General features: G+C 36.7%; 1 long non-coding RNA gene across 6 annotated transcripts in view; it reads left to right on the forward strand.

The window, feature by feature from the left end:
- LOC142059656 (uncharacterized) overlaps window positions 1-19836 on the forward strand; it is a 67619-nt gene that overhangs the window by 8507 nt on the left and 39276 nt on the right. For 4 of the 6 annotated variants that reach the window (XR_012661471.1, XR_012661468.1, XR_012661470.1 and 1 more), the window contains one exon: window positions 19308-19459. The exons of 1 other annotated variant lie outside the window; for it this stretch is intronic. This is a non-coding gene — a long non-coding RNA (uncharacterized LOC142059656). Of the gene's footprint in view, window positions 1-1104; window positions 1191-19307; window positions 19460-19836 lie in introns of all 6 variants that reach the window. One more of the 6 variants, XR_012661469.1, reaches the window with a different exon arrangement.

Raw genomic sequence — 19836 nt, forward strand, 5'->3', positions numbered from 1 at the left:
ACAGAGTGCTGCCAATATTTTAAGGGACAAGGCAGCGCCACAGGTTTTTGAAATTCAGAGTAATGAATAACAACTTTAAAATATTTCAGTCTCTGGGCTATTGAACAGCACAATCCATCCCCCTAAAACCAAATCAATAAGTGAAAAACAAAGTAAAATAACTTTTTTAAAAACAATAACAAAACTGTAACACGTTTACTGGAGAAAGGATCAAAGAGCAAGTAATATATTTGGATGTTCACCTGTCACTTGTTATGGTACTGATAAGTACTCAAGGGGAGCAAGAATGGACAGAAAGTATCATGAACAAGACCTTGTTCAGTAGATGCTTTGTTAATAGTTTGCTAAAATAAACCACTAATCCTGACCTTTTGATATAATTGTGTTGTTAGCTGTTGTCATATTCCCATGAAGCATTGAGCGATGTTGACTAAAAGAATTCAGGCATATTTTTACTATTATTATGGTAAACATATATTAGTAGTTTAATATGTTAGCTTATAAAAAAACCTTTTAAATATGCAGGCAGACTTTTAAGCTTGCCTCATTCCCTTGCAACACTATTAGAATCTGTTTTAAGTGTACAACTGGGTCTTTTATTTTGGGAGATAAAGCCACTTAGTTTTCAACCAGATAAATCCTTTCTAAATACACTATTGACATCTGCTGCCAACTGTCATCTGCTTCATAATTAATAATTCAGATTTTAACATAGTATTATCTAAAGACAATCACTTCATTGTTTAATGTTCCTAGATGAAGTTTATGACTTCTTGACTCCCTTTTCTCATCTTCACAAAGCAACATGTTAGCTTCCAGTGACTGATGTGAATAACACTGCTGATGTGTGATGGGTGTGTACTGACTTCTCAACTGCCAAAGTTTCACCCTGTCCTGTCCTGCTTATTTTCCTTCTCTTGCTACGTACCCCTGAGCATTAGCTCAGAGGGCCTGGAGGCCAAAGTTAGGTCGTGGGTTCTTCCTCTTCCTACCTGCACGTGTCAAAATATACAGCTAGTTCCCAAATTCCCTTTTATAATCATCTCCGATGCCTTCTGCTGTCTGCCCGCCCTGAATTACCTTTGCTCTGCCTCCTTGTCCCAGAATCTCAGCGTCTCCTTGGCTCACCAGACACTTCCACACACTCTGATATGGATCTGGATATCCCTCCCAACAAACGTGATCCTTAAGTGAGTAAACAGACACCAGTTAAATCAGTTTAATTTTTAAGATGTGTGTCTTATAGTGGGTAACACTTCCTGTGTTGCTGAACTATAGTTGAAGAGCATAATTTGTATCAAACTGTAGAAAATAGAGGTAGAAAAGACCTTCAGATACGTCTTGTCTGCTGTAAAATATAATTCTTTATATGTCCTACATGTCTTGTCTTCTCTTGTTACGGGCGTATGTTTCAGGGCATACATATTTGTCTTTCCTGTAGATTCTTATCTAGTAGTTTCCTGAATTGTTAACATTCGTTTGCTTGGAATGAATGATCTTGATTTTGCTGCACTATATCCTCTCTTACCTAAACATTTTCTAAGAATTGACAGATTTACTATTTTGTGGTGACTTTCCCAAAAGTTGCAAGTTTCCCAATCTCCAGAGCAAGACAGGAAGATGCACAATCCTGTGTCCTCAGTTGGACCTAATAATATTAGTGACTGCGAACAAATAACAAAATTTTGGTGTAACTCCAATAGGAAAAACCAAAAGACTATCTGCTCTTGAATAGTACAAACCAGAGACTGGACTCATACGTCTTCTAACTGAGTGCTTTGACTATATTTTAAAATGCTTTGAGTATTTCTTCTTATATTTCATCCCATATCAAGATTGTTCAGTTCTTGTGGTGTTGTATGTATTTCTTTTGCGCTAATATAGAGGAATGCTAAATAATAGAAGATATTATCTTTTTCTAATGTATTGTTTATTTTCTGACTATCCTTAGTCGTGTTTTTCATAGGGAAGATAGAAATAAAATCAGCTGTACAGCAGTGTCAGCCAACTATCCACAATGAACGTCATTGTGTATAGCACAGAATATTGTATTAGTTAATAAATATGTGCATTATTAAAATAGTTATAACAATTGCAGCCACTGCAACTTACATTATGTAGTTTCTACTATTAATTGGAAAAAAAATGCTTTCTAATTCATCACAACTTCATTTTTGTATCTGGTTTTATTTTCACTTAGTGGTAGATCCTTCATTTAAAGAAATTTAAAAAGTAAGCCTGTGATTCTTATTTTCTTATTGTAGATATCTATCTCTTAAAAGTTAATTCAAATGAGCAACTAATTATTCATGGATTGCCAAACAGCCAATAGGTTGGCAATGATTGGCTGCTAACACAGTATTTGAGTTTGCACGACAGCCAATGATTACTGATATAAAATTTAAAGTGCTCACAAAATTTTCCTGGTGCTTTGCATTAAATTCTTTGTGCCCTTAGGAGCATGTGTTTTTGATGTAAGTGCCAGAAGCCTTCTTTGATTATTTTCAAAATAGGAACTGGAAATATTTTCCAATTAAGAAATGTGTCACAGTTTGGAATTCTTTGATTAGAGCACATCGTTTGGCAATGTAAAAGGTGGCGGCTTCTGGCTTGCAGAGGAAGACGATGTTTTGCTGTAAAAAGGTAGCTGTAGCGATGTCAGTAGATGCTGCTCATTGAAGATGAATATGCAAATTGAGAGTTCAAAAACAAAAGAAATATTGTGCCTTGGGAATATTTCCTTTGTTGTTTTCTTTCCTCTTTTCTTTTGGGGAGAGAGTTGTTAGGAGACTAGGAATATTAATTATTATGATAAGTGTATAAAAAAATTCTTTGTACCTTTATACCTTTTGTATAAAGGACATTTTCTTGAGATTATAAACTGCTGCAGTTTAATGAAAAGGATAATTATAAGTTGCATGAAATGTATATTTTTTACCTTTTTCTTTTGCTTTAAGACTATCTTTTCTTCTTATTTTTATAAACGAATCTGAAGCCCCCACTTTATAAAAGCAGTTCTGAATAATTTATGTAATGCACTGACAGAAATGAAAATGGAATTTATAACTCAGTGATATTTCCCTGCCTAATGTGCAAGAGGAGAAGAGTTATGTGATAAATTAACTGTAAAAAGGAGTGGTAACTTGCTTCATAGTGAGTAATAAGTAAATCACAATGCTTTTCAATGTAAAATGTGTTCATGAAAAGTATTAATAGGAGCACAGTTTGATTACATAGAAAATCCATGGTCATTTAGCATTTAGTTTACATTTCCAGGTAGAAAGCTGTTTTGGAGCAGAGACATTTGCTAATGCATTTGGAATGCTCTGCTTCCCACAACAGGCCTGAAGCCCCCTGCCTGGCTGGATAGCTGAAGTGGAGCCCTTAGTTAAAAAATCATTTCTTCTACTAAAAGTCTTGTATCTTTTGTGTAAGGTTGTGGGCTTTTTTTGTTTATTTTTCTCCCGTACATGTTCAAAAGCAATGATTCATTCTCCTCCAAATATAATCTACTCTAAACACTCTAAAAATATTTAAGAGTGCAGGCAATAGCCATCAGAATGGTGACTGTATCGAGTCCCAGCATTCTAGAATTGCCTAATGCAAGCTGGTGAGGTTTTCCCTGACGTGTACACTAACGAGCAAACATTTTGCTTTCAATTTTATCTCTCTGCCCACTACACACCTCTAGCTTTATCCTGTTTGTCGCACAACATTTACTAGAGATAAATATAGTGCAAGTAGACATTGCATTTGCTTTTGATGATACAGTTCAGAACCGACCTTCAATTCTGTAATCTCATTGCAGCGTGTTTCTTGGGCAGAAGTTACCAAATTGTACTAAATTATACTGAACTGTGGTGGTCTGGAGGTAGCACCAAACTAAATAAGTAAGTGCATCTTACTCTCGTGCACCTTTCTAACCAAACCTCTACCTAGACCATAAGGGCCTCCGTTTGCGGTCTGCAGAAGTTCTGCTGCATGGCTGGCACTCACATAGGACTGTGCATGACTTGCAAGATGAAAAACCACTGTTACCTACGAGGTTTCCCAACTTTTTGTAATTTTCTCTAGACACTAATTTTTTATTCATTTGTCCATGGAATTATTTTAATTCCTGAATGAAATCATGAGAGGTGCTTGGCACCATGTACATCAGGCCTGAAACTTCAAACTAAATTTTTTATTGCTACTAGAACAGAAGCTGGACCCCTCTGCACAGCTGTCTGTCTGTCTGTCGTAGTAAGGTTTTAACTAGGTTTGGACTTAGTGGGAATTAGGGCTTTTCAGCAGTTCCTGAGATTTTGTCTACTGTTTTTTGATGTTGGCTTGAGGTTTATACTAGAAAAATGCATTGGCTGCAGGTATGCAGTCACCTAAAATAATTTAACATCTACTGTTACATTTTAATAGTAGGTCACATGGTTGCTTGGAAGCCATATGTCCTTTTTCAAATACGTTCTACTTTATTGAGCTATAGGCTCTCATAGTTGTCTGGTGGACTAGGCATATTCATAGCCATGAAACATGCTAGAATTATATATGCAGGCAACATTAATGCTTATCTTTATGTGATACTAAGAAATGTAATGCTAAGTTATTATTTGAGAAATCTGTATGCTCTTTCTAGCACCAGCCTATAGCATCAGAGGAACATAAGGAAAGATACAACATAGGCAATGAAGGCTTCGAGGTATTTGTCATCTTTATAGCTTAAAATGTATAATAATAAGATGGTAAAGTTTAATTTCAGAACAGCTGCTAAGTATTAAGCTGTGATCAGAGTACACTTCCTGTTGAAAATGTGGTTCTAAGGGAGAAGTTCTACGATCTATTTGGAAGGAATTTTAACACTGCAACCTGCTTGTGGCAGGCCTTTCTTCAGACATGACAGAAAAGACCATGGGACAATTCTCATCTCTGTTTTGCTCAAACAGGTGTTTCTGCTCCTACAAGATTAAAAATCTTACGTTTTCAGTCAGGACTGTGCCTTCAGGCAAAATCCATCCTACAGAAGGATGGGGTCAAATAATGAAATCACTGTCATTAAGATCACAATTTCAGTGATAATATCTTTGAACAAAGACCGTAGGTTTTGAACCATGCTTTTTATAATTTAGTCAGTGTAGGTTTCTTGCAATCCTATTCCCACAATGGCAGCTTTTATAATTAAATGTGGCCAGCACTTTAGACTCCCACAAACCAAAAGGAAGGCTTTAACAAGCCAGTAAACCTCAAGCTGAGTAAACGATTTAACCTGGTAAAATCCACCTTTTTTTTTGAGATTAAAGAAGGCTGGAGAACACCTTCAGTACAGATATGTTTAGGATGTCTACCTTCTGAATCACTTTGAGTATTGCCTCTTAGAAATCAATTTGTGTAAAAATATGTGATATTTATGTGATCTTAAAAATTTTTCACAGCTTAGTCTATTACGTCAAATCACACATGAACTCCGTTTAAATTAAAAGGAAAAACAGACATGAAAAAGACACACACTAGCAGAGGTTAGAACACCAGAGGTCCACAACACAAGCACTCATTCAACCTTGACAGCAAGCATTAGGTAGGGCAATGGTCACAACTGGAGCTTAATAGCTAGCTAGTGAGATTTCCACTAAAGAAGAAAAAGAGAAATTCACAGGAAGAAGGGAAGGTGCTTTATTTTGAACTGATTTTCATGAGGTAAAATAGTCTGTCATTAGAAAGTGACAGGTCGTTTCATGTGCTATCTGGAATTTTTGTTCAAATCCCAAGCAAGTTTTGCAAGGTCAGGCTGCAAACTGACGTGGCGTAGGTACCACCCAAAGCAACTCTTACTATGCTCTCTGGATCCTTCCAGCCCACGATTTCCTGTTTTTAAATGTACCGTGACACTGACTTCATTACGGCAGAGAAACACACATCTCCATGAAAATAATTTTTGAATTAACTGAATCATTTGTAACCCCTTCATGTGTCAAAGTTAATCAGAAAGGTTTAATTTATTCTCAGACATAGGACTATTTGTGAAAGGCGTTGTTAGGAAATACTATTTTTCGGACCATTTGTACCTTTGCATGCTACAATCTTCTGTTATATTGCAAAAATATTTATCTCCTTTAGGTTGCCTTTATATTAAATATTGAATTTGTTAGTTAATTATAGGTATAATTAAATTCTGTGTGTTTGGTAAACCCATCCTGATGATATGATTTATGCCACATTTCTTGAATTTTTTGTATTCTCCGCTGGAAGCAGCATGAAAAACAGAAAATATGCAGCTGGTTTGTTTGAACTCCCCTCTCCTTTGACAATAAATAATGACATTACTTAAGAAGCTGCTCATGAATCCATCAAATTAGCATTATTGAGCACAAATATTATGTCTTATAAGTAATTAATTATTAACATGCTTTTTGCTGATTCAGAGATGATGAGCTTCTCTGTGAAGCCCCTGATTACATCAGGCAGTGCAATTTACTCAAAAGTATAGATGGTCTAATCATATAGATTGTCCCTGTTGGCGTATTCAAAAGTGCCTGTGGCTTAAAGGTTGGACATGCAAAGAGTTTAAAAACTGAACATAACTTTCAGAAATCAGTGACACTCTCACTGCAAATGAAAGTCTTGAGGATTTTCAAGTTTTGCTGCCAAAGTCCTCATGGCTTCTGTTTTTCTTTCTCTCAGTGAACAGATGCACCACGAAGCTGAGACATTTCTGAGTCTCTTGATGTTTATGCTCTGGATTAATTCACAGATTAGATCTTCTTCTGATTGTTCTTTCTTTGGGTCTGATACAGTAGGTATTTTCAGGGCACTGATAAGGTAAACATAAAAAGGTGGGGAAAATATCCATTGGCTTCCCCAGGAGTAAAAATGTTCATCTGGCGTGTCTGAAGGAGTGTAATTTCTTTTTTTTATCTGCTTTCAAAATCTGTACTGAACATAAGATTTCCTCCCATAGGAGGATTTTAGTGGCTCAATTTTAGCTATTCAGTAGTGAATCCATCCCAGTCATTCCTGTTTAAGTTATCCCACTTAGTAAGTTAGCCTCCTCATTTTAAGAGAGACTATTTCAGATTTCCCAAATCAATACCTTATAGTCAGACTTGTAAAGTAATTATTACTCTGTTTCTGATTATAATATACTTCAGTTATCTTATACAGCACAGGTTAATTTCAGATGGAAATAGCAAGGGATAAAGATTGAGAAAAAGATTTACTATTGCGAAATCACAAGTTGAAGTAGGTTTGGATTTGAATCTAATGTCCATAACTTTCACAGATTTTGAGGGAATTAGGTTCTAAGACATACATGAAGTGCATTACTGAAAATTTCACTACTATGTCCAGTACCAGTTTATTAGCGAAAATTTATTGAAATTCCTTACAGTATCTTCAGATGACGTAAACCATAAACCAATACAGCTATATTGTTTCAGTGGAGTTATAGTGGCCACAGACGAACTGAACAACCCTTTAAATCTTTTCAGGAAGTCTAAATTGAGGTTAGGAAAGTATTTTGGTATTTATGCAGTTACTGAATGGTTCTAGTTGTCATTTCATTTGGAAAAAAAACCACAAGAATAAAAACTGGAGCACAAATTTTATTATATTGGATTGTGCTGCAACTACAAACACTCAATAAAAAGGCAATGGATATAGTATAGCACTTTATTTCACACTTAATCTTGCAGTGCTAACAGCTTTGTGCAAAATGAAGTTCTAAATTTACATCAGGATAGAAGAATCCAAATCCTAGCACATTCAGCTAGTTTAAAAAGTCAAAAGGGGATGGAACTATGTTTTCTGCAGCATTTGCTTAGCCTGTAAAATTAATTTCTGAAGGAATCTTGAAACTCACATATTATTGTGGACAGTAATTTTGATAAACGAAAGACAGACCATTAGTAATTTATCTTCTGGCAAATTGGTGCGTACATAGGACATGCCTTGTCCTACTAGCTGCATCACCACACGCTTCCATCTCTACATGAAACCAGCACAGAATGTCTGAGATTGTGGGGCTTTTGAAGTGTATGTTGCATTTTTTTAATTCTCTTTTTTGGAGCCTTTAGGGTGCCTGGGTTATGTTTCTTACCTTCTTTTCAGCAATAGAGAAGTGAGTTCTGTAACTACTAATAAAAAGCTGTAAAAATAACACAAGAATAACCTTTGAAGATGTCTGCCACAGAATTAGATGCCAGATTCAAGATGAGTATGTTTAATACAAAAGCAGTGATAGTCAGGATTTCTGAGTCTCATTCCAATCAAGGAAGTTTGTTAAAAAAGAGGAATTCTGTTTATCTTCCAGTTAATCAGACAAGATGGTTTCCCCTCGTTTTCTCCATTCATCAGCCTCTGCTTTCTTCATGGCCAACTTGCAATGCAGTGGTGTTTAGTGCTGGTAAACAAAGTAATGAATGAAACAAATAAACCCTAGGCTGCTGATCTGCGTTATTTCAATATCCCCTCAGATAAGCCTCCTGATTCATTAACAGAGTGTTTGTTGAATTGCTAGACCTTTTAAATTCACTGCAGTGTGCTCATCTCTCTTCATTTGGAAGGAATTGTGCTTGATTTAGTTATTTCACATGGTAATGTGTGTCACTTGATAATTCTCCTTAGCTTTCATGGATTACATACTACCTTGCATTTACATTTGATTTCCTGGCACATATCAACATTTAGGAGTTTGTGGATTAAATATAAATAGAGTGTGCCCACTTGTCAGTCCAATTCCAGTGAATTAATAGCTAAGTGTGAATCACAACCGTTGTGCCCGAGGAAGGTTACAAAATACGTGTAAGACTGAAAGCAGAAATTTTCACTGTATGTGATGTTTTCACAGAGTTTTTCCCATAGGTCACCAAGCTTGTCAGATAAGTTGGACATATATGCCATCAAATTTTCAAAAGCTCATAAGCAGATTTGACTATACTCTGCAGTCCAGAAGCAGAACTTCAAGTTAACTATATATAATTCAACCAGCTCTAAATAAAATGCAAGTATGTAGTGGTATGACAACGACAGAAGGTAGCTTCATTCCAGACTGATTAAAAATCCATCTTAGATGTCATTAAAATATCTGGCTAAATAGCCTTGAGGGGAATTGGTGCCGCTGAGGATCAAAACTTGTTGGTGGTAAAGTATTAATGCGGCAGTTGTACCTTTAGTCATTCCCAGTTAGTGTAGCAACACTGTGGTTCCATAAGTAACTAATGCCTTGCAGGAAATAGATGGTTTGCTTTTTTGGTAACATTTGAAATGGTAGGGAATGGAGGAATATTTGCTGGAGCAGGAAAACAGGTGCACTACATGACATTTAGAGTATTTTCCCTTTGAAAAATGGAATTCTACTGAATATTGGTAAGTTCCTGTGGAAAAGAAAACAGTACACTCCAAACAGGACTGCTGACATCAGCATAATAACAGACCCTGAATTTCCCATGGTGCCATGGACTTGCACTGCAGAACAATCTTCACCAACTGGTTCACAGAGCTGTGCTTGCCTATGGGCTCCTTTTAATGTTAGGGAAAGATCGTGCTCACACCATGTTCAACTCAGTAGTGCCAGAGACTGTCTAGCCTGCACAGCGGTTGAGTTCTAGGATGCACTCCACAGTCTTAGAGAACTATGTAGTTCTCTTTGGCTTCTTCCCAAAAATAATTGCTCCTGGGCTTATCCTGACATGAGTTATCACTCAGACTTGTGTGGGAAATTCCTTCAGACCCCCCAGCTTAGGTGTAGCTGGCAGTCCAGTGAATCTTGTTGGGATTGTCATCTTAGTGCTCCTCATGGCATCCACATAATCTGTACAGCGCTATTCAGATTTCTGCTTCTCATGTCACATCGTTTGTGTGTCGTCTGAGTGCTACCGAGGCTCTAACACACAGGGCCAGCTGCTGCACATTGCTTCTGTGAATCTCTCTGCCAGACTGAGTTTAAAATATTAATCTACAACCTCATGATAGCCTTTCTAGGTGATAGCCACAGCTTGCGGGACTCATTTAGGACATTTTCTTCCGAAGATGCCATCTTTATAGATCTGCGAGGAAAACATCTTCATACAATTATGTCAGACAACTCAGATTCTGTTCTCCTTTGTTTGTTCACTGCTTACTAGTTGGATACCATCTCTGTTTCACAACTCATTCTTTTCTTTCTTTCTTTTTTTTTTTTTTTTAATTTAAGATGAGGCAGCGCTAGTGTACCTAGCTGAAGTATCAAGCTAGTGTACCTTGAGTGCTTATGGCACATTGTTCCAAGACTTGTGATGGACTCCAACCTCTATAGAAATATCACTGTAAATTATTAAGGGCTGGTGTTTTTGTAGGTTATGCCTTACAGCTTTGGAACAACTTTATTATCAGAAATACAGAAAGCTAAGGTTAACCCTTCAAAAGGTTATCTGAATGCACTGAAAGGAGTAACTTCAGCTTCACCCTTTCCGTCAGTGAAATTATATTTTCTTGGCAACAAAATTCTGTTCTCCCGACATGCTTTTTGCCTCAATTGCAAAACTGTTTCAGTTAATCAGTTTTATTCACACTGACTTTTTGTCATCTTGATCATTATTACAGACAAATAAGCTGATCAACAGCAAGTCTCTCCTCCTACAATATAGTCATGATCACTTTGCCTGGCAGAAAGGTAGAGTTTTAAAATAGTTCAGTAATTTAGCCTACTTTTTATACAATGAGAATGGGATAAGATGGAAATAAGTGGTATAGACTTAGTCCATACCCATCAAAGTCAATGAAAAGATGCTAGATACTATTTAAAGGCTCAAGTTCAGTCCACCAGTGAGCTGTAAACTTATCACAAAAGTTTTGGAGGCAATGGAGGACTCTTACCACACTTTGAGACCACAGATAGGTGTGGTAGCAAACATACTAAATTGGAAGGTTATCTTCAACTTGATATTTCCATCTTACTTCTCAGAGCACTTTACAATTAACAGCGCTTTTTTTCTTTTTTTTTTTAAATGAAGTGTTTTTCAAGTAAGGTCAAAACAGATGAATATGGATGTAAATGGGCCCTTTAATTACAAACATCAATATATCTTTTGCATAAAATACCTTGGAACATTTGAATGCATTATTTGGAAGTACAAGACAAATGGCTGTGCACTTAAAGTGTCACTCACAAGGTCACCACTCACAAAAGAAGTGAGTAAGAGCATGAACCGCCTGTGTGTGTGCACCAGCCGCACTCCCCTTTGCCCCAAGGAAAAATTACCCTATTGACCTGCAGGGCCCCATGGAGACAGAGGTGTTCGTTTAGACAATTACTGTATACTAGCTGATGAGCTATAAATTCTAGAGGTATTATGAAACAGAGTCAGCTTCACGGAAATTTTCCCATTTCCGTGCTGTAAAGCTCACCAGGTTGTCTCCTGCCACCATGTTTCATATACTGTTGGCAGATAATAATGGATTCGGTGCTTTTAAAACTAAATTGTCTCTCCATCACAAGAACAATATACAAACAGAGAGCAAATACAGACAGTGCAAAGGTTTCCTATCTCTTAAAACCTCCAGTAAGGTCAGTCCTTTCTGAACAGAACTCAAATATCTGTGGAGGGAAGGAGGGTAAGGAGCAGGCGGCAAGGAGACCTTCAGGATATGTCTGTCCTACAGAGCAGATGGTCAATGTAGCCATCGGTGAGTCACATCACCTCTTTCTGTCTCACTGCTAATACACATTCTAGGAAAACCAATGCAGGGCTTTTTGTTGTTTTGGTTTTTTTTAATAAATTTGCTATAAACTAGTTTTTAGAAGATATCTAAGATAAATGCAGGTACCAGGGCTACGTGCTGAACTAGAACACGGAACCCACTCTGTTTTACTTCATTTTTTCTTTGTGTGGTTTTTTTTTTTGTTTCTATTACTAATTTATCTTGGATTATTTTCCTGATACTTTTTCTTTGTTCCTATTTGCTATCCTTTCCTGCACGTTTTTAAGGGTGTACTCTATTTCTTTATTGTGTCTCTTATTTTCAGGTTCCACAAGGAAAAAATGTTCCAGTGTTAAAATTGATGTTTTAACAGTTAAAAAGGTCTTGTAACTTTATTGAACACATACACTTTCAAAAGTGTTCTAGAAAGAACTACTCCATGTCTGCAGTCTCCTGTGCTCAGTTGTGGTTCGAAAGATGTCAAAGTTGGACTTTTTCTGAGCTATTCTAAAGTCGTCCTGGACTTTGGGACATGGATCAGATATTTTCAGTAGAGTGGGCTTACCTCCTGTCAGGAATCATTAGGGAAAAAAAGGTAAAACAAACACGTAGTTACACAGGGCCAACACTATAATCAAATAAGTAGTTCTTGTAGCTTGTTTATAATTGCCCTTCTGCTTATTTTTCACAGCATCACCTGAGTCCCCGAGGCTTCTGCCAGGAATAGAGGGTCTTATTTAAGTTTAATATATTTCATATTTGAGGTTAGCTTAGAGTGCATCTTACATAATTATAAGCCAAATACTTTTATTTTGATTTTTTAAAATAATTATTTAAAGATGCTCCAGGTCACGTAGCTTGTCCTTGTGAAAATTTAGCAACTACCGAAGTGATGACTAAAATGACTGTACTTTGCATAATGCCAGCAGTCAAAAACCTTAAAAGCTAAATAATACAAAACATTAATGGCTGGTCTTTTTCATGCATCTCAGCTACTTTAGCAGATGTAATATTATTAGCTTCTTCTGTTCACAGTAAATTAGATATGCAATCAGTAGGGGTAAGAGACAGATTTACAGAATATGAAAGTGGCCTGTAAAAGAATATTCACAACAGCAATTAGTGTTGCTGAAACTTGGGACAGGCAAAGTATTTTGTAAACATAAGAACCATGGTTTATTTCTAGAAGTTAATTCAGGCAAAGTACTTTATTTCTGAATGCCAATGTTGTTTTGCATTTTGTGGGTGGAATCACGTCTGTGGCAGGTGGTTGGTGGCAGTGGCTGAAACAGGTTGTTACTAGCCAAAGGACTTTTCCTGATATTTCAAGTAGCGGGAATCTGTGTTGCATAAAGGATTTATAACTGGCAGGTTTTAGAAACAGTTGTGTGCAAACTGATAGGCAAGCCCTTATCTATGCCACGGTTCCAGCTGGCTGCTAACCATTTAAATCAGTTATGTGACTGCATGCTTTGGTGATAGTGCTTTGTGGTTTTTCTTCCCTTAGTCTGGCAGATAGATTCAGCTGGACTCCATTTTTTTGATGCTTTGGGTTTGCTAACTTAGCACCAGACTGGGTTGCTAGAGACTGCTAAGAGTGATATTTGGTCTATAAAACTTTTAATGAGATGATGGTAATGAGAATCTCTCTGAACACCCATGCTTTTTTTAGAAATCTGCAGATGCTTTACAGGTTTTTTTATTAAATCTCAAAGAATTCCTGGAATGTCTTCATATGATAGCCTTTTCCCATAAAGCAAAAAACTGAGGTCATGCCAGAAAGATAGTCTTGAATCAGGAACAGAATCTAACGCCTTCTTCTTCTCAGTCCTGCATTATAATTATTAAATCACTACCTGAAATGTAACAGAAGTTGAGAACTAGGTTCTCACTCGACATAAAAAGCAACCAGCCTCGGAAGCTATTAGGAAGGCTGAAGTCAGAGAGACCATAGTGCCTTACAGCAGCAGAGCAGATGGTTCTGACTCCTTTCTTAAAATTCTTTGTTACAGTTTACATGGATTGACTGCCTAAACTCAGTGCTATTTAAAATAAAAATAGGCAGTTGTAACACCGGGCTTTCTTTTTTTTCCTTCCTTTTATTTTAATAGCAAATTGAAGGAGCAGTATAACTGTATAATGGTGTGATAAATCAGTCAATTTACATCTGGCAGAATAGAATTAGCATTGCCATTACTTCATATTAGGGCATGGCTATGACTATGGAATTGATTTCAGAGTGAGGCTGATCCATTACTATTTTGTTAATATTGAATTTTAAATAGCATGATGAATTACTAATCAATGCAGTTAAAGAAGCAACTTAGGAAAAAAACCCTATTTACTTTTTTAATTGTGTCATTTTACTGGGCTTCCATATTAGGAAGTCCATAAAAATAATATTACAGTTACACTGTGGTCACTTGTGCAATTCAAGGAACAATCTTTGTTAGGCTAAGAGAGAAATTTTTCACTCATTTATATTCCCTACAAATTTCCACCATTTTTGGTACACTGTGGGCTTGCTCTGAAAAGATAGACCAATGTTGTTGTGCTGTTTCATATCCTAAATAAAATAATCTATTAACAAATGGAATGAAACTGATTAATTCCTTCTTTGTACAAAATACCTTTCCATTTGTTTTTCTTAGTTGTGTATACTTCTTATTCTAACCTAGAGATAGAGTTTAGGTTTATGAGTTTATCCTAAACCTGAAGAAGGTTTTAGTCAGAGGAATTTTGCTCTTTTCCTTACTTCTAACTTCTGTCTCTCCTGGTAGAAACACCATACCACAGAGATACCTCCATTGCGTCTCATCTCAGATATACATTTTATTGAACAGATAAAGCTAACGTATGCACATTCTTTGCTAGGAAATCTCTGTGATGATAGAAGTAGAGAAATATAAAATGGACTCAACCTGCCCATAGGCTGGGAACAGAGATCTCTTATCCTCTGTATAAGTTACTGGAAATCCTTCTCACAAATCTGCACTATCTAGAAGAGAAATGGAAATTCAGTAATGCAATGCTACTTCATTCTGGTGATCAGCATCTTGCCTTTATAGAAAAAGAGAACAGAAGCTAGCTCTTCTTAAAGTGTGAAGGAATTTCAATTAAAAAATGACTATTTGAAAACTATTTTCACCATATCTTTATTTTAGCTATTGTTTTCACAGCTCCTGTAATCAAAAGCCAAACACAGATGACAACGAAATGGCAGCTTGCAAAATTTCCAGAAAATTGGAACAAAATCAATTGCTAAATCAAACTGAATTCATTAAGATGTAACTTTAAGAAGTACATATAATCTTTCTCTTCACCTACAAGAGCCTCTTTAATATGGACAGGATAATAATTATTAATCATGTCTCCAATGAATCCCCACAATGAAACACTGCTCCGAAGTGAACAGAATATGTTCAGTCTCTTGGAAGAAATGTTGAATAGGGCTAAACAAGCTTTTTGCTCATGCTGTGCAGTTTCATTAATATAAGTGGGAGTCTCAAAGATGTTCACTGACAACTGTTGGAGTGCTCTCTTGGGAAACACCGGCACTCCTCAGAGAAGTGGTGTGAAAATCCTTCGCTTGGGCAATTTTCCATAACCACTGGGTTATTCCACAAGCATTCTTCTGAAATCGGTTGAGGCATTAAACACATGTGAAAACAGACATGCCACCGTCCTTTGTCAAATGTTCTTGAACTGCATCCAGCAAGCAGGCTTACCAAAATAAGGTACCGCTCACTGTGAATAAGGATGACGAGATTTGGCTTCAGTATCATGGAAATATATTTGTCATTCTGATCTGCAATGACATGGGAAAAAGTCTATTGCTGCTAAGGAGAACAGCCATTTTACTGTGAAGAACCCTGGCGTTGAAACAATTCTGTGTGTTTTCAACCATTTTGTGCAGACATTTTCCCCTCCCCCCCAATTTCACAGCAGTTTTTCCCTGAAATGTGCATTTTATTTCTAAAACACTGAGATATATAACCTAAACCAGTATTTCCCATCACTGGGAAAAAAAAAAAAAACAACAAACCCAGAAAGCATTATTTTTTCTGTTCTGAAAATCATTGCCTTTGGTACCACATTTGCAAAAATGTTTCCTACCACCACAACCCCCCCAACATGTATAAACTTCTATCAGTAGTTTTTAATTATCTGCTTCGTGTACCAAACTATTTATGGGTCTTTGAAATATTCAGGTATCAGTTTTTACTCTGTCTACATGCTGTCTTTCAGTTCCTGCCATTGCATATTTGAATAACAAATATTAGGTTCATTCAGAATTACAGCCAGTTAATTCTTAACATATAAAACTCTAGATAAATAGTTATAAATCTAAACATAAAAAATATATTTATAAAATATTCTGACCATCAGCTTAGTAGGCAGTAGGAGAACAAAGCTTCCATCCTCCTTCTTATGCTTATGTAGCTGAAATCTGGATTCATGCATTGAGGGGATCACACAGAAGAACTCGGTACCGGGGAAATTCTCATCATCACTCTTGTAAATGCACTAAGTTTTTTCTAATCTTTTAGGTACTGAAAGTGTCCTGATTCCCAGGTTTATCTCAGCAAAGAATAAGTGTCTGAATGTCCCTTTGTATGATGAGCTCCTGTTAGGCACTGCAAATGTCAGTGGATGATAACGATCCCAGAACAGGTGAGGCAACTCTTCAGCAGGGATTTGCAAGGATTTGGGATACTTAACCATGCAGTCTCTTCACAACTTGTCTCAAAAGTTGACTCTCACTTCACCTTCTCATTAGAACTAAAGTCAGGCAAAGCTCTTGGTAATGTTTATAAAGGTCAGTGCTTTGAATTTTTTTCCGTGTTATTGTAGATAATAATCTGGTTTTGGATGAAAAATCGCAAATATCTGAAAAGCAGACACAAATTTTTGGAGTTGTACTTAACTGGAAGTGAATTAATTCTATCCTGTGACACAGGCTTTCTTTCTGCTGGACACTTACCTTTCAGGTATGGTGATTTTTTCCTGCAATTAAAATGGGACAGATAAATGGACAGATAGATACGTTGTCATATATTCCCATTGCCCTGGTGTCTAACAAAGAGCCATCCGGTCCCTTTAATCAGATAACCTGAGAACAGTAGATTGACTGGCCTTTAAACCTCAAAAGATGACCAGGCAGCATTTTTAGTGAGAAAAATTATTTCTTTGTTATCAGGAAGGAGGGGACCACTGCTTGAAGAACAGTATACGAAATAATGCATTCTTGGCATGTAGAATGAAAGGCTTAATAGACACAACAAGCATTTTCTGTGACTAGAAACTGTAAAGAGAGAAACAAATGCTTGTTTAGTTTGAATTTATTCATTTGTCATTGCTTCTACCTTTCCTACATGAGCTTTAGAGGTACAAAATCTCTGTGTAACCAATTAGAACAGGACCATGCTAACAAATCTATCCCTTTGGGTTACTCTCCAGTAGAGGTTGCTTTTTTTTATTCATTACGCACTAAATTACTCCAAGAAAGTCAAGCATATATTTCAGCAAGATGAAAGCATGAAAGTGTCAGGAGAAATATTTCTTTAAGATTTTAGTTAGAGCGTTAGAAATTCTGCTCTCCTAGCCGCTCGAAGTCATGCTTGGTGCTATGCTTTTTGCTTGCTGTGATTTTCACTACAGCAAATCCTGACTTTCAGCATCACAAGGATTAGGCTATTAAAAGTGTTCTTTCGTAGCAGATTCAGGAGTTATACAGCCTGGGATTTCAGGTCACGCTAATTCTGATACACCTTTGTCGTTCAGGAGAAGAGGCGAGTGAATTCTGCATTGTTTCCTCACAACATTTTAGTCTGTGCTCTCTGCTCAAGTTTTAACTAGCACATGTTTGGGAAGGAAAGGGACAATAACGTTGGACTTGCTGTTCGCAGAAATTGGTAGTTTGCCTTTTTCTGTCTCTTTTTGCAACAGTTGTAGACCGCAAACCGAGGCCATGCAGCTCTCTAATAATGTGTCATGGAGGAATTGACTACAGATATGTGCACAGATATGTGCTAAAGAGTGCATTTGAAGTTCACTTTTGTTATGAAACATGGAGCGGGAGATCTCCTGAGGCAAGAGATTTTATTAACCTTTCCTTCTTGAGGCTGAAGGGGCAGATATGCAGGATTAGCCTGTTTCAGTGGTATTTTGGGACTTGCATTGTTATTTCTGTACCTGAAGTGCAAGAGGATACAAAAATGGGGGATATTGGTAGGATAATATTCAGGATTTCTAACATTCTTCTGAGGAACATAAAGTAACTTTAGAAATCCTTCCTTGCAAAGTAGAGAAAATATATATAGAAAATGGGCCATTCATTTGTTGACCATGTACTCTGAAAAACATACTTAAATGAAGCAAGCAGAGGCTTACAGATAGGGACACTATTTATCTATTGCAGTTTGAGGAAATAATTCTTTCCTTTGCTAAGTATTCTTTACGCTGGTAGAGGTGTGCTGTGTTACTGAACTGCAGTGAATTATACCACCAATTTTGTAAACTGTAGCCTCTGGCAAATGAAAAACTTAGTATGCGTTGTACCACTCAAAGTTTTCTCCAATGGTTGATGTAGTATTTCAGATTAGTCTCCAGTAAAATAAAGTAACACCCTTTTGTTCAGAAAGTCATCTAACCAGGGAGCTTATGATCTTTATCAGCAAATTATTTGCATTTTTTTTGCTACAGCATCAGAGAGGGGAAAGAGAGACAGAGAATGAAACAACAACAACAAAGAAGTGTAGAGCTGTTTGGCAGAGGTTCTAAAGCGAAGCCTGAAGTGTATTTATGGTTATAATTTTGCACAGATCACTTGGTGCTCTAACACCGTGCTGCTGATCACAACATAAATCACACTTTAATTTTAACCTTTGCAATTCATCAATAGTTTCAATATCAAATATAATTCAGCACTGACACTATTGGTTTACAGGTAAGTGGAATAAGAATGGAGGAGACTTAGTAATGGATTAGTTGGCCTGTCAACAGAGGCAGAAAGATTCATGTTGTCTTCTCTATGTTTCTATCACATGCACAAAGCTATAAATAATGGCAACAGCTAATCAGACACAAGAAAGATATATGCTGTCATTGAAAATCAGTTATTTGTACCATCTAAGCTTTAAAAATTTAGCCACTAAAAGGGAATCCATTTACTAAAAGAGCATTTTGCTGCTTGTTCAACATAGCTCTATATATATTTAAGGGATTTTCTTTTAAACATACAAAATTATTTTCTTTGGTCATGGTATAATGGTCCTGTTTCTGAATAAATGCTCACGCAACGCTGGCGAATGAGCAGCGTTTTTAGGAAAAGAAAATCCTACTTGGCCAAACAATTTTTTTTTGCTTTGAACATGTAAGGCCAGAATTTGACTTATTTTTCTGCTAAATGTTAAAATAAAAGATTTGTCTGTTGCCAGGTTTCTTAGTCTAAACCTGTTCACTCTGATACTAGAAATTTGGAAAATGTCTAACTTCTAAGAGTTTCAAGTTTGCAACAGCCCCCTGAATGCTGTCCTTCACTCTTAACCCAGCAATTCAATGGGATGAACAAACAACTAAATCTGCGTTGTGGTGGTGGTGGAACAGTGGCCTGCAGAGGCTGATTAACTCTGTCTTTGCAGATATTCAAAATGTTACTGGATGTGATGAGAAGTAGCCTGATTTAACTTGAAAGTTATCCCTACTTTGAGTGAGGGAGTGGATCAGATGACCTGCAGAGGTCCCTTCCTACCTAAGTTCTTCTGTGATTCTATGTGGCACCCTGTAGCTCCTGGTAAGATGTTTCATATTATCTCCTACATTTTTCTTCCTCTCCTTTTACCCTAAACTTGTTTTTTTGATCATATCCAGCAGAGGCACAAATGCCCTTGAAGGCTTTACTTGGGTTGAAAAGCCCTAAATACTCAAAGTTTTATTCTTCTTTGTCCTTATTCATTCTGTTGACTGAATTATTTCTATCATACTAAATCTTTGTGTGGACCTACTAATTCAATGATAATAATATTAATCTCCCTTGTGCTAAACTTTATACCCAGAATATTGACACATACATTCTATTAAGTTTATGGTTTGTGGAATAATGTCAATATACTGGAATGAAAAACACAATGACAAATCGTTCTGTGTCTATGTGTCTGTAAGCAAGCTTTC

Source organism: Phalacrocorax aristotelis, chromosome 7, assembly GCF_949628215.1.
Source record: "Phalacrocorax aristotelis chromosome 7, bGulAri2.1, whole genome shotgun sequence".
Taxonomy (NCBI): Eukaryota; Metazoa; Chordata; class Aves; order Suliformes; family Phalacrocoracidae; genus Phalacrocorax; species Phalacrocorax aristotelis.